This window comes from Hyperolius riggenbachi, chromosome 2 (assembly GCF_040937935.1).
Source record: "Hyperolius riggenbachi isolate aHypRig1 chromosome 2, aHypRig1.pri, whole genome shotgun sequence".
Classification (NCBI taxonomy): domain Eukaryota; kingdom Metazoa; phylum Chordata; class Amphibia; order Anura; family Hyperoliidae; genus Hyperolius; species Hyperolius riggenbachi.
Genome location: NC_090647.1, coordinates 46,490,441 through 46,506,460, shown reverse-complemented (window position 1 = coordinate 46,506,460; position 16,020 = coordinate 46,490,441). Strand labels below are relative to the sequence as shown.

Genomic DNA, 16,020 nt, shown 5'->3' with positions numbered 1-16,020 from the left:
GAGCAAGAGGAGATGGAGGGTACTGGATCCGACTTTGTGCAGATGTCGTCTTTTATGCTGTCCTGCCTGTTGAGGGACCCCCGTATAAAAAACCTCAAGGGGAATGAGCTGTACTGGGTGGCCACACTACTAGACCCTCGGTACAGGCACAAAGTGGCGGACCTGTTACCAACTCACCGGAAGGTGGAAAGGATGCAGCATATGCAGAACCAGCTGTCAACTATGCTTTACAATGCCTTTAAGGGTGATGTGACGGCACAACGCCAGCAAGGTACCACTGCCACTAATACTCCTCCCGTGTCCACACAGTCAAAGACAGGACGCTCCAGCGATCTCATGGTGATGTCGGACATGCGGACGTTCTTTAGTCCAACGCCTCGCCGTAGCCCTTCCGGATCCACCCTCCACCAACGCCTCGACCGGCAGGTAGCCGACTACCTGGCCTTAAGTGTGGATGTAGACACTGCTGTGAACAGCGATGAGGAACCCTTGAACTACTGGGTGCGCAGGCTTGACCTGTGGCCAGAGCTGTCCCAATTTGCCATCCAACTTCTCTCCTGCCCTGCCGCAAGCGTCCTGTCAGAGAGGACCTTCAGCGCAGCTGGAGGCATTGTCACAGAGAAGAGAAGTCGCCTAAGTCACAAAAGTGTTAAGTACCTCACCTTTATCAAAATGAATGAGGCATGGATCCCGGAGGGCTGCTGCCCGCCCCAAGACTAAGTCAGTCCCCGCACACACAGCATCTCTGCCTGCACGCCGTGTGACTGGCTGCCTGGCCTGCCCCAAAAAGACTAAGTCGCTCCCAGTCCCTCCACACAGCATGTCTGCCTGCAGGCCGCTTCACTACCTTCTCCGCCACCACCAACAGGGTCCGGGACTCCAGGCGGATTGCTGAATTTTTTAGGCCGCTGCTAGCAGCGGCCGCTGTAATAATTTTTATGGTGCGTGTACATGACTGCCTAATTTTTCTGGCTGCACTGAGGGCAGCTGCAACAACAAAAGAAAAGGCATGTACATGCGCCCATTCCCCTTCGTGATCATTACCTTGCCGTGGTGAAGGGGCTTGCGTATCACAATGAAGCAATGACCGGCGCCTAGATGAGTGTCTCGGGAGGCACACAAAAGATAATAAGGTCGTTGCTTCATTGTGGTCAGACCAAATTTGATCAGCTGGACAGTCACTGTTCTGTCATTCAGCTACATCAGCCAGGCCGACCATATGGGCTGTAAAGCCACAAAAACCTGCACTCTCGCCATGGTGCGCACCAGTCCAGCACGGCCGTCACTAGTACAAACAGCTGTTTGCGGTGCGTTACACGGTGAGTTTGGTGTGTCAGTGTGAAGCAGTACCTTAATTACACTACCTGATTGATGTATACACATGCAAGATGTTTTAAAGCACTTTAGGCCTGTCATTTAGCATTCAATGTGATTTCTGCCCTTAAAACGCTGCTTTGCGTCAAATCCAGATTTTTCCCGGGGACTTTTGGCGTGTATCCCACTCCGCCATGCCCCCCTCCAGGTGTTAGACCCCTTGAAACATCTTTTCCATCACTTTTGTGGCCAGCATAATTATTTTTTTTTTTCAAAGTTCGCATCCCCATTGAAGTCTATTGCGGTTCCCGAACTTTAACGCGAACCGAACGTTCCGCGAAAGTTCGCGAACCCGGTTCGCGAACCTAAAATCGGAGGTTCGGCCCAACTCTAGTTGTGGGGGGGGGGGGGGGGGGGGAATCATCACAGCGTATCACAAGCTGAGAGCTCCGGAATGGCTCCTTTACACCAGCGTAACAGCGCTACTCGCTGGATGAAATGCCTTTCAAGGGCGTTTGGGGAAAGGATGTAAAGAAAGGTCTTATCCTCTGATTTCTCTGATTATTTTAACCACAATAAACTAATTTCAGATCTAGAACATGGCGTTGTTTATCTGCACAATCTGTTCATACCATTCAAAGTCCGTTGACCCTCATATTACCTGGAAGTCATAGGCAAACGCAGGGGGGGGATTACAGCTGCCCAGAATCCCCCCTCAGACCAGGGCCAGTTTAGTGTCTGGGGACAGGTGCAAGTTGAGACACCAGAATATCTGCAGGGATCCTGCAGCTCATAGCACTGCCCCCTTTCTTTCCTTGCAACAGTTGACTTTGGATGGAGCAGCAGCGTGTGTACAGAGCGTGGAGCAGCAGCGTGTGTACAGAGCGTGGAGCAGCAGCGTGTGTACAGAGCATGGAGCAGCAGTGTGTGTACAGAGCATGGAGCAGCAGCGTGTGTACAGAGCCTGGAGCAGCAGCGTGTGTACAGAGCATGGAGCAGCAGCGTGTGTACAGAGCAATGAGCAGCAGCGTGTGTACAGAGCATGGAGCAGCAGCGTGTGTACAGAGCCTGGAGCAGCAGCGTGTGTACAGAGCCTGGAGCAGCAGCGTGTGTACAGAGCATGGAGCAGCAGCGTGTGTACAGAGCATGGAGCAGCAGCGTGTGTACAGAGCATGGAGCAGCAGCGTGTGTACAGAGCATGGAGCAGCAGCGTGTGTACAGAGCATGGAGCAGCAGCGTGTGTACAGAGCATGGAGCAGCAGCGTGTGTACAGAGCATGGAGCAGCAGCGTGTGTACAGAGCATGGAGCAGCAGCGTGTGTACAGAGCGTGGAGCAGCAGCGTGTGTACAGAGCGTGGAGCAGCAGCGTGTGTACAGAGCGTGGAGCAGCAGCGTGTGTACAGAGCATGGTACAGCAGCGTGTGTACAGAGCATGGAGCAGCAGCATGTGTACAGAGCATGGAGCAGCAGCATGTGTAGAGAGCATGGAGTAGCAGCGTGTGAACAGAGCATGGAGCAGCAGCATGTGTACAGAGCATAGAGAAGCAGCGTGTGTACAGAGCATGGAGCAGCAGCGTGCGTACAGAGCATGGAGCAGCAGCGTGCGTACAGAGCATGGAGCAGCAGCGTGTGTACAGAACATGGAGCAGCAGTGTGTGTAGAGAGCATGGAGTAGCAGCGTGTGTACAGAGCATGGAGCAGCAGAGTGTGTACAGAGCATGGAGAAGAAGCGTGGGTACAGAGCATGGAGCAGCAGTGTGTGTACAGAGCATGGAGCATCAGTGTGTACAGAGCATGGAGCATCAGTGTGTACAGAGCATGGAGCAGCTCTGGGGAACTTAGCAGAGTCAGGTATGAGCACAGCCCTGTGCCCTGCTGTTTAAATGCTTCACTTTCCCCTTCATTAGCAATGTTTACTGTCATTATTATCTGTATCTAAACTGCTCCTGATCGCTCCTGTTGTCGATCGGGATCAGATCGAACATTTAGGAAATAATTGTCAGATCCTGTCAGTCAGACGGGAAATTGCATTATGTGTACCCAGCATGATGTCCTACCATATTATTATACTGTATTGTGCACGGCTGAGGGAGAGCTTTCAGGAATCCCCCCCCCCCCCCCCCCCTTGAAAATCCTGGCCAATTGGACAATCAAAATTGAAGTTGTGTATCAGGCTTTTAGATCTGTGGTCCTGCTGCATTTGGGTTCCAAAATAAATTCCCACTAGGGATGGTTAACGAGATGCAAACATTTTTCGAGTGAACACAGGATTGCACAATTATATGCAAATTCATGCAACTTGAAGCATGGACCAAATCGAATTTTACCTCAGGAGGATGTGATTGGTTAATTTTCAAGCTGTATACATTTGCATACAAAATTAGCAGGGTGCTGCACCAACTCAAAATGATTTGCATCTCACTGACCATCCCTAATTCTCAATAAGAACATTATTGCATCTCCTGGGTTGATAATAAAAAGCGATCCTACAGAGATAAGCAACCACATAATAATCTTTTTAAAAAATTATTTGGTACAGCGCATACAAATCCTGCAATAAATCTGCAGTGTGTGTACTTCCTGCTTTCACAAAAGCAGACAGAGTTAATATTCTTTGTTTACAAATTAACTGCTATGCTGAGGCAGCCAGCTGACACAGCTGAGAGTTCAAATTAAAGTTGTAATTAGTCACAGGTGAGGGAGAATTAGACAGGCTAAACTCTCTAAATACATACTAGGTGGATTTCTCTGTGTTTTCCATCTGTCCTGTGCAAGAGTTCAGGTCCACTTTAACAAGTGACCTCAAAATGGTTGCTTAGTGCCTGGCGCTTTGAGTCCGCAAGGAGAAAAGCGCAATATAAATGTTATTTGTCTTGTCTTGTTGATGTTCGTACACACACTAGACTAATCCTCGTGGAAGCAGTCGCTAAAGGCCGACTCTGCCGAGAACTTGAGCCCCGATCCTGCAAGGTTAGTCGGATACCTCTGGCATGCACCACTTATTGTCCCTCTGCCCCACCCCATACGTTTAAAAAGGACACTGCGGTAATGTGGGCACTGGAGAAAGCTGCTGGTAAAATTAATGATATACTGTACCACTACTTACAGATAGTAAACTATCTATAATCTTACAGTCTCCATCCCTGCCTGCAGTCTCCCAACCACCCATTTACTCACACAGCCCACTACAGTCTCCCACCCAACCTGCAGTCTCCCAACCTCCCACAAAGCCTACTACAGTCTCCCACCTAGCCTGCAGTCTCCCACCCACTCACTTACCCACCCTGCCTACTACAGTCTCCTGCCCAGTCTGCAGTCTCCCACTTTCCCACCCAGCCTTCTACAGTCTCTCAACCACCCACTTACCCACCCAGCCTACTACAGTCTCAACCACCCACAGCCTGCAATCTCCCAACCACTCACTTACCCATCCAGTTTTCAGTCTGCCAACCACCCACTTACCCATCCAGTAATCTCCCACCCACCCAGCCTGCAATCTCTCTAGCACCTGTTATAATTTAAGTAGGTCTCAGTTATTTGGCCTGAGGTTTAGGTAAAAGGCTTGTTCGCAGAGTATACCTTTAAAATAGAGTTTCTCGTGATGCAGGCAGAAGCATCTCAGTGTCTGCTTGAAGCAGATAATACAAGCAGATACTGAGAACATGTTCCTGAAGGAAGGCCACAGGCCTACACTGCCCCAGACAAATGGACTACGGGAACAATCAACATAGGCCATATTTACAAAATATCACATTCTTGCAACTGGGACACGGGGGCTCATATAATATTAATCGAGTAGGTGGGTATTATGATACCACGAGGGGTCTAAGCCAATAGTCGGGTCTGGGGGATGGCTAAGATGAGGTCACATTTAACTCTTTCCTAGTCAGTATTAAAGGGCCGGATGGGCCGACGGAGCGCTCTCTGATTCCTACTTTCATGCTCTCTATATGCTGACTGGAACCCCTAATTATTTCCTTTCCTTATGTAATCTGATATAATGTATGCTGTACATAGGTAGTCTAAAACAGTGTTTCTCAACATTTTATAAGTGTGTACCCCTTTTAAAACCCTGTACTCATCGAGTACCCCCTAGCATAGTAAACATGATCACAAGTACCCCTTGACAAATATATATTTAATCGTAGTACATGATAATTGGTTCTAAACAATGTGCAAGCATTTATTATTGCTTTTAATTAGCTAAAATACTAATTTGATGTTGTTTAAATAAGAATTGTAATTTTCTAAATCTCTAAATTTGTAATTCTTGGTTAAGTATATCAAGCCCGAGTACCCCCTGGACCCATCAGAAGTACCCCCTGGGGTACGCGTACCGCATGTTGAGAACCTAGGGTCTAAAAGATGTAACTTAGAAAAGAAAGAAGATAACTGACTAACATTCAGGAGGAAGGTTAGTCAAGAGCTTGTAAAGCAAATGGACTTAAAGAACGATTGCTTCGCTAAGCTGTAACGACATGTAGAGATGAGTATCTGTATATCTGTGTACTTAATAAACTCCATCAAACTTTGAAGATGCCTAAGAAAGTCTATCTCCTGCTTGCTGTGATGAGTCGTGTTTGCAACTCTTGCTGATGAGTTTGCTGGTGCCGGAGCAAAAGGTGAGTTATAACAGCACCCACTGATGATACCATTTACTGGCTAACTCAAATTATCAATTTTTTCCGGTGAATGTAAACAGGAGTAGGAAGATCAGTAAAGTGTATGGAGGACTTTCTAGGACCCGGGAGCTCCTGTTTATGTTGGTATCTGAAATATGAATTGAGATGCAAGTTACTTAGCAGAACATCATTTTCTGACCTTTAAAACAAATCCTGGTGAGTTTCTATGGCTGATCCCCATGAAAAAAATTAATTAGTTAGAACGTTCTCCGGCTAAACAGCAGCTCACACTGATACCCAGATTACTGGCAGCTCCACGCTCAGGAAGTCTTCACGCAAATGTCATGAACATACGGAGCATGCATGCAGCTAAAGACAATGGCGCGACTTAAAAGAAAGAGCTCCTGGAAATTAGCGGGGAGAAAGAAATTACTCTTATTTTCTTTCTTTTTTTAATGGAATTCGCCTGAACTGGAAGCTGATTTGTAATAATTAGGCTTTTCTCTATCAGTAGTAAAATTATATAGATGTCCGGTTTTAGCAGCAAAATGGTGAGGCCATGGCCAGGCTGCCATATCCAAAGTGCGTTCTGTAAGGGGACATAAGGCTGACATTCCTTCTCCCTCCCACAGAGCATTCTGAAGGGGGTGTGGCCAGACTGCCATTCCGTCTCCCTCCCATCATGCATTCTGAAGGGGGTGTGGCCAGACTGCCATTCAGTCTCCCTCCCACAGTGCTTTCTGAAGGGGGTGTCGCAAGGCTTCCATTCCATCTCCCTCCCATCATGCATTCTGAAGGGTGTGTGGCCAGGCTGCCAGTCCATCTCCTTCCCACAGCACATTCTATAGGGGGTGTGGCCAGGCTGCAAGTCCATATCCCTCCCACCGTGCATTCTGAAGGGGGTGTGGCCAGGCTGCCAGTCCATATCCCTCCCACAGTACATTCTGTAGGGGATGTGGCCAGGCTGCCATTCCATCTCCCTCCCACCATGCATTCTGAAGGGGGTGTGGCCAGGCTGCCAGTCCATCTCCTTCCCACAGCACATTCTGAAGGGGGTGTGGCCAGACTGCCAGTCCATATCCCTCCCACCGTGCATTCTGAAGGGGGTGTGGCCAGGCTGCCAGTCCATACCCCTCCCACAGTACATTCTGTAGGGGATGCGGCCAAGCTGCCATTCTATCTCCTTCCCATAGTACATTCTGAAGGGGGTGTGGCCAGGCTGCCATTCCGACTCCCTCCCACAGTGTATTCTGAAGAGGGCGTGGCCAGATTGCTATTTGCAAGGGGTTGTGGCCAGGCTGCCATTTGGTTTCCCTCTTATTGCTCCCTATAGGGGGGGGGGAGGAATGAACACACATAGAAGTAAACATCCAACCCTTGAGGAGCATCTGAAAAGAGACTGCTGTAGACACCTTAGCAAAGGTCATGGGGGTGGGGATATTTCCTGGAACTTGAGTTAAGCAGGCATCCAAATGAGTGCACTTGCCACAAAGATGTGCATACAAACGCTGACCAGCCGTTTGCCAAGAAATCGCAAACCATCGGCTCTGAAAACACTGCAGTAAGCTAACTGTTTTGTACCAGAAGGGTTAATTCGCTATCATTTAAAGTGAAATTCCGTCCAACATATTTATGGGAAGAGGCTTAGACCCAAGTGTTACATTATCCCTGCCCCTTCATTAAAGTTCCTTTTTAAGTGTGTGACCTCACTCCTGAGCAGCACAGAGCAGCGATTCTGCTTTGATTTTCTCAGGGCGGTGGAGGGAGCTGCATGGATTTGAAAGCATTTGTTCAATCAAGGCACTTAAGAAGCCATACATTCATTCTTCTGCCTTTTTACGCATGCGATGCAGCTAATCAGAATATTGGTACTGTTACAAATATTCTTGTTAATAAGCGTAATGTTTTTCTGATGCTTGCTGTCTGCTTACCAAAGTCTCTGTGCCAACCTGAAACTCCCTGGGACCATTAAACAATCACATTCCAAACACTTTCACTGCTTACTGAATGCTTCCTGAAGACTTGTGCTGCTCGCTGTATCAGTCAGGCCGCTTACTGACATCCTCATGCCATAAAGTACCTCCCCGGCACTGCGGTTTAGGGGGTAGCCGATAAGCGCCAGTTTTGCGACGCCAAATAGAAAGCTTCCAGAATGTCTGAGGGGTAGCTCGTAACATGGTTAGTTTGACATACTCTGTAAAATGCTGCTGAAAATGCATCAGTGATATGTGAATGGATAATAATAATGTTTCCCCAAAAATAAGACATACCCTGAATGGAAGCAAGAATTTCAAGCATGCTCAAAATATAAGCCCTACCCCAAAAGTAAGCCCAAGCGGCAATAAGGGGGAAAAGTATGGCAACTTGTGTTATTACTGGTGCCCATGGTCTCACAGACGGAACCATGGCTCTGTCATTTGGCCAATCACTGCACTCTGCAGCTACTTAGAGAGTGCAGTGATTGGCCCAGTCATGGAGCCATGGACCCGCCTGCGAGACCATCAGCTCCAGCAGAAACACAAGTTGTTGTACTTCTTCCCCATAGGCTGAAGCTCGAGGACACAGCGGAATGAAGCTGGGGGTAAGAGGAGGATGCAGGGGGACACCTGAGGACACAATGGATAGTGGACACGGAGCGGGGGGGTAAGAGGAGGATGCAGGGGGACACCGGATGACATAGGGAGAGTGCGGCATGGAGCTGGGGGTAAGAGGAGGACATGGAAAGCAGAAGATGACATAGTGGACACGGGACACAGGACGACAGGGGTTAGAGGAAAACATGGGGACAAAGGGAGACATCGGGGGGGGGGGCACAAAAGGAACAAGGTGGGGACACGGGCACACAAGAGGTGAATCCAGCAGAGGAAGAGGCGGCAGAGTGGGGAAGGCAGGAGGACACACCACACAGGAACTTGTGTGTTCATAGAAATATAGCCATCCCCTGAAAATAAGCCCTAGCACATCTTTTGGTGCAAAAAAAATCAATAGAACACTCTTATTTTAAGCGAAACACGGCATGTAAGTATTAATTGGGGTTCTCAGGTGGACAGAGACAGGTCTGCTTTAAGACAGCGAATCATCGCTAAATCCCACAAAACAGATCCTCCTATTCTACAATCACAGCCGTCTCCACAAGCGAGGTTAATACGAGAGCCTGGCCGCGTATCCGAGGAATACAGCCTCCCAATCATATTAGGTGGAAGAGTCTGTCTATCTTCCTGGTGCAGGGACCGTTCGGTGGAAAAAAAATCCTATTTTATGATTCCAATTAAGGAAATCTCTGGCTTTATGATAGCGCCACTTACACTAATCCCGCTTTGTGAGCCAAGTAATTTCAGTGTCAGACATGGCCGGATTACTGGGGAAGTCACTTTGCATACGCCATGGATGAAGAGGAGTCGTGTGTGATTGGCTCTCTGTTACATGGGGATGGCTGTGTGGCCAGACCATGATCGCCAGCGCAGAGCTCGGAAGGATGCTGCAGGGTTAGGAGATAATTTCTTCATCGGAATAACTGTATTCATTTCAGGTGGTGGGAAGGGAATGGGGAACGAAGTGGTAATATAGATTTCCTAATTTATAAAATAAACATGGAGTGAGAGGAATGAAAGAGAACAGTGCAGAGCAGATTTGCCTATAATAGGAGGCTTTGAACAATATGAATTTCAAGGTAAAAATACTCTTCCCTCTGTGGGGAGTGAAACAGCTCCCTGTGAGATCACATCCCCAGTTCAACCCTCCCTTTATGCTGTGCAGTTTAATCAGTGAATAGGCAGGATTAGGGTAAGGATGGGGAGGTCTTAAAATGAGTATAATGATCCCCTCACTGTGCAGTGATCATTTGTGCTGCACTTTTCCTCAGTAAGGAGTTTTAAGGTAAATTTGGCTCACCTTGAAGATAAATACCTGGCTTTCCCAGGCATTTGTAAAACGGCTTTTTTAAATGAGACTATAAGCTGCTTTATTAGAACTGTTAGATCTTCTCAGTCGGCTCTGCCCACAGCAGGAAATGATGAAACTTCAAACGCCCCCTAGAACAGCACAGTGGGCGTGTCACTGACCAATCCTGTGTGGGACTCTAGCTCAGGGATTCCCAACTCCTGTGCAGAAATGTATTTATACAGTCTAATTCAGGATCAGCCCACAGCAGGTATAGCCTAGTAACGTTATCAGCTATGTGTATAGCCGAGTGCCATTATCGACTGGGACAGAGGGTTAGTAATTTAAAGCCTGTGGTCATTCAAATAAAGGATAACAACCTTATGTTTAAAGGGACTCCGAGTACCTCTTATGGGTATGCCTAGAGACTCCGACCAGTACTGCAAAGTACTTAAAGAGACACTGAAGCGAAAAAAATATATATGATATAATGAATTGGTTGTGTACTATAAATAATTACTAGAAGATTAGCAGCAAAGAAAATATTCTCATACTTTTATTTTCAGGTATATAGTGTTTTTTTCTACATTGCAATATTCTATAATATGTGCAGATTACACAACACTCAGCATTTAAAATGAGTCTTTCAGAGCAGTCTGTGAAGTAATGACCTCTCCTCTAGCAGAGAAAAAGTAACTGGAGTTTCTCAACTCTTCATGTACTGGAAACAATTAGACTGATGTATCTGATCAATTTCTTAGCTGTACTACACATACAAATCATAATATCATTTTTTTTTTCGCTTCAGTGTCTCTTTAAAGATGCATACCTTTCTGTAGCTTGTGCTCTCCTCTTTCATTTGATGCCTGAATCGCCGTTGTACACTAAATAGTTTTTGTTCGATTTCAATTTAAAAATGCAGTTGCCATCTTGGCTATGTTATAACTTACAGGTCACTGCGGTCTTCTCCGTAAGAGTGCATCACTGAATGAAGCAGGAAGAGGAAGTGACACGCATGGCCATTGCAAGAGGCTCCTCCTGAGGGGTCATAGCATGACTTCGTTGGAAGTCGTCTGGCTTAAAGGCATGCCCGTGAGAGGTGCTCAGAGTCCCTTTAAAGCAGTCACATGACCTCGGAACTCATACAAAAAAAACAGCAGCTTCCAGGGAAGTGGGCAGCTCATGAACGTCTGTCACTGTTCAGTACTTGACTCCACCAATATACTTGGTTGCTGAGAGATTAACTCTTTGTGTTCAGCACTGCAGCAACAGTACCTCCCCGCTCAGTACGTAATAAACCATTTAACCCCTAAAAACCCTGTAAAAACAGATTTCAGGTATTTGAAATAGTGAATATTTCTCTGACTTTTAAATGAAAACATCAACCTGATTAAAAGATGTTTTATATTTCTCTTGTAAAGCAGGGAAAGCAGAGGAGAGTAACATTTCCCAAACTCAGCCATTTGTCATAATAGGAGGTGGAAGGATCGCATTAAGGCACAGCGGCTATAATTACATGATGTGATATTACACCCTTAATTATGATAAAACACCTTGAATATGAAAAGTAACACCTGATAATGCTTCTGATATAAAAACTGCACCAAACTAGATAAAAATTCAAAACACAAAACAAAGGTACTAGTATCGCTGAATTATGGATTATCTTCAACAACAACAGAAAAAAAAACATTAAAAATGTCAACTCCGACACACATTTTTTTTTTACGTCTAAAGAAACATTTAATAAATCATTCATTTAAATAAATTATGCATACTTTTTCATTTTGTAAACAATGGTGTTTTGCAAAACAGAAAAATACCAGCACCATCTCATGGAACCTTTATCTGGCAAAGCAAACCTGAAGTTCGGGGGAAAATGAGTTGAACTTACCTGGGGCTTCTAATGGTCCCCTGCAGACATCCTGTGCCCGCGCAGCCACTCACCGATGCTCCGGCCCCGTCTCTGGTTCACTTCTGGAATTACTGACTTTAAAGTCTGAAAACCACTGCGCCTGCGTTGCCGTGTCCTCGCTCCCGCTGATGTCACCAGGAGTGTACTGCGCAGACACAGACCATACAGGGCCTGCGCCATACGCTCCTGGTGACATCAGCGGGAGCGAGGACACGGCAACGCAGGCGCAGTGGTTTTCAGACTTTAAAGTCTGAAATTCCAGAAGTGAACCGGAGGCGGGGCCGGAGCATCGGTGAGTGGCTGCGCGGGCACAGGATGTCTGCGGGGGACCATTAAAAGCCCTGGGTAAGTTCAACTCATTTTCCCCCAACCCCCCTACAGTATTCCTTTAAAAAAACTTGCATGTGTAGTACAGCTAAGAAATAGAACATAAGTAGAAAAGAAGGAGTCTCCTATTGCTTTCCAGTACAGGAAGAGTTAAGAAACGTATCTATGCAAAAGAGCTTCTCTGAGCTCTCCGACCCACTGGGCCCAATATAAGCCTTTTTCTGAAGCACTAATACAATAAAGAAACAGTGAGAGAGGGGTTGAGATGAGGTTTTACTGCAGGAAAGTTCAGTGGGTCATTATGTCCGCTTTGTTTTATATCTTAAAATGCAAGAGTGTGGTTTGTAAACTGAAAATATGACAGAATGATGCAAAAAAAGCTATATAACTGAAAAAAAAAATACGAGACTATTTTCTTTGTTACTAATGTTCTGTTCTTTATCCGTTCTACACATACAATTTATTACAACATAAGTTTTTTTTTTTTCACTCTAGGTCTGCTTTAACTTTTCACCGTTTTCTGCCCCTCAATAACCTCCAGCCGCCTATGTGCTCAGTCAAGGAAAAGTTTTGGTGTTGTTTTGGTTCACCAAAATGTGCCTTAAAAAGCATGCACGGTTACAGTTCTTTAGGAACTGTGCATGCACAGAACATTCCCAGCCATTGCTGCCGTGCACAGACGCCCCGAAGCGGAAACAAGGAGGCACACGGAGGACTGAGCATGTGCCGTGGCTGCAACTGAGATCAGTTGTGGCTTTCAAAAAGGGGAGACAGCAGCACGACAAATGGGAGGCCAGCAAAACTGTTGGGCCACCAAAATTATGGGAGGCTGAAAGAAGCCCCAGGTATGGCAACATCATGAGGTTGAACTCATTTCAGACAGAAGGTTTTTTTTTTTTTCTCGAGCCAATGGAAACAGCTGGGGTGTTAAGGTTAGACACCACAGTGAGGGGTGGGGGTGTTAAGGTTAGGCACCACAGGGAGGGGGTGTTTCGGTTAGGCACCACAGGGAGGGGGTGTTTCTGTTAGGCACCACAGGGAGGGGGTGTTTCTGTTAGACACCACAGGGAGGGGCGGGGGTGTGAAGGTTAGGCCCCACAGGGAGGGGTGGGGTGTTAAGGTTAGGCACCACAGAGAGGGGCGGAGTGTTAAGGTTAGGCACCACAGGGAGGGGGTGTTTCTGTTAGGCACCACAGGGAGGGACGGGGGTGTGAAGGTTAGGCACCACAGGGAGGAGCGGGGTGTTAAGGTTAGGCACCACAGGGAGGAGCGGGGTGTTAAGGTTAGGCACCACAGGGAGGGGCGGGGTGTTAAGGTTAGGCACCACAGGGAGGGGCGGGGTGTTAAGGTTAGGCACCACAGGGAGGGGCGGGGGTGTTTCTGTTAGGCACCACAGGGAAAGGCGAGGGTGCTAAGGTCAGGCACCACAGGGAGTGGCAGGGGGGTTAAGGTTAGGCACCACAGGGCGGGGCGGGGTGTTAACGTTAGCCACCACAGGAAGGGGCGGGAGTTTTACGGTTAAGCACCGCAGGAGGGTCAGGGGTATTACGATTAAGCACCAAAGAAGGGTGGGGGGTTTTACGGTTAAGCACCACAGGAGGGTCGGGGGTATTACAGTTAAGCACCAAAGAAGGATCGGGGGTATTACGGTTAAGCACCACAGGAGGGTCGGGGGTGTTGCAGTTAGGCACCACAGGGAAAGGCAGGGGGAGGGTCTTAGGGTTAGGCATCAGTAGAGGAAGGGTTCTTTGTGAGATTAGTGTTAGGTTAGGTCATAGTAAAATATTGGTATATATTACAGATTGTTTACTATATGAGTTAAGTAGTAGAATATCAGTCATTTTACCGATAGTCTAATACCAGCTATTTCCTGCATCCTTTTCAACGGGCGCCTTTATTAAATGTACGTATAACCGAGTTAATATGTTTTCAGCGCACTTGAGAGACTCTCCATCCTCAACATACTACATTAGATGTGGCTCCCCGCTGGCCTTCCCCACCCCCGTCTTTTTCTGCACTGTTCCCTTTCTTATCTCTCTGTGCACAGCCGAGTGGCAGATCTTGTATTCATCTATGAAGCTCCCTGATTAGCTGATGTGAAAGAAAACCTCCACTTTTGAAGTATCTGGTAAAGAACTGTTCCCCAGTCACTTCCTGCAACTCACTCTTTCCCAGCTCCAGACTGCAGTCTTCTGGCCAAGTTCTGGACTTTGTGACAATGATAAGGTGAGCAGCGACTGTATCCACTAAAGCCTGCTGTTAACCCTTTCAGTAGTGTCCTTCAATATTGCCCATACACCACTATCCTCTATTATAGCCTGTACACCACTGTCCTCCACTATAGGCTATCCACCACTGTCCTCCACTATAGCCTATCCACCACTGTCCTCCACTATAGCCTATCCACCACTGTCCTCCACTATAGCCTATCCACCACTGTCCTCCACTATAGCATATCCACCACTGTCCTCCACTATAGCCTATGCACCACTGTCCTCCACTATAGCCTATCCACCACTGTCCTCCACTATATCCTATCCACCACTTTCCTCCACTATAGCCTATCCACCACTGTCCTCCATGATAGCCCATACACCACTGTCCTCCACTATAGCCTATCCACCACTGTCCTCCACTAAAGCCTATCCACCACCGTCCTCCACTAAAGCCTATCCACCACTGTCCTCCACTAAAGCCTATCCACCACTGTCCTCCACTATAGCCTATCCACCACTGTCCTCCACGATAGCCTATCCACCACTGTCCTCCACGATAGCCTATCCACCACTGTCCTTCACTATAGCCTATCCACCACTGTTCTCCACTATAGCCTATCCACCACTGTCCTCCACTATAGCCTATCCACCACTGCCCTCCACTATAGCCCATCCACCACTGTCCTCCACTATAGCCCATCCACCACTGTCCTCCACTATAGCCTATCCACCACTGTCCTCCACTATAGCCCATCCACCACTGTCCTCCACTATAGCCTATCCACCACTGTCCTCCACTATATCCTATCCACCACTGTCCTCCATGATAGCCCATACACCACTGTCCTCCACTATAGCCTATCCACCACTGTTCTCCACTATAGCCTATCCACCACTGCCCTCCACTATAGCCCATCCACCACTGTCCTCCACTATAGCCCATCCACCACTGTCCTCCACTATAGCCCATCCACCACTGTCCTCCACTATAGCCCATCCACCACTGTCCTCCACTATAGCCCATCCACCACTGTCCTCCACTATAGCCCATCCACCACTGTCCTCCACTATAGCCTATCCACCACTGTCCTCCACTATAGCCTATCCACCACTGTCCTCCACTATAGCCTATCCACCACTGTGCTCCACTATAGCTTACACACCACTGTCCTCCACTATATCCTACACACCACTGTCCTCCACTATAGCCTATCTACCACTGTCCTCCATGATAGCCCATACACCACTGTCCTCCATGATAGCCCATACACCACTGTCCTCCACTATAGCCTATCCACCACTGTCCTCCACTAAAGCCTATCCACCACCGTCCTCCACTAAAGCCTATCTACCACTGTCCTCCACTATATCCTTCACACCACTGTCCTCCACTATATCCTACACACACCACTGTCCTCCACTATATCCTACACACCACTGTCCTCCACTATATCCTACACACCACTGTCCTCCACTATATCCTACACACCAGTGTCCTCCACTATATCCTACACACTACTGTCCTCCACTATAGCTTGCCCTGCTTTGTGGTCATTGGTTGAGCACATCGGTGGTGGCGTATTTAAGGGTGTTGTGTTTGCACAATAAGTTATAGCTGATGTAGTCTGATAAAGGGCGTGTCAGCCCCAAACAGCAGTCTGTCACAGCTGCCTTTTACTCTATGTAAATAAAAGAGCTTTAATTACTAAGTGGTGCCAACCATTTACCTCGTTCCTTCCTTAGGAGC

At 47.5% G+C, this 16,020-nt stretch overlaps 1 protein-coding gene across 21 annotated transcripts in view; it reads right to left on the bottom strand.

Moving 5' to 3' along the window:
- TENM4 (teneurin transmembrane protein 4) overlaps positions 1–16,020 on the bottom strand; it is a 1,797,006-nt gene that overhangs the window by 112,992 nt on the left and 1,667,994 nt on the right. The gene's annotated exons all lie outside the window — the stretch shown is intronic.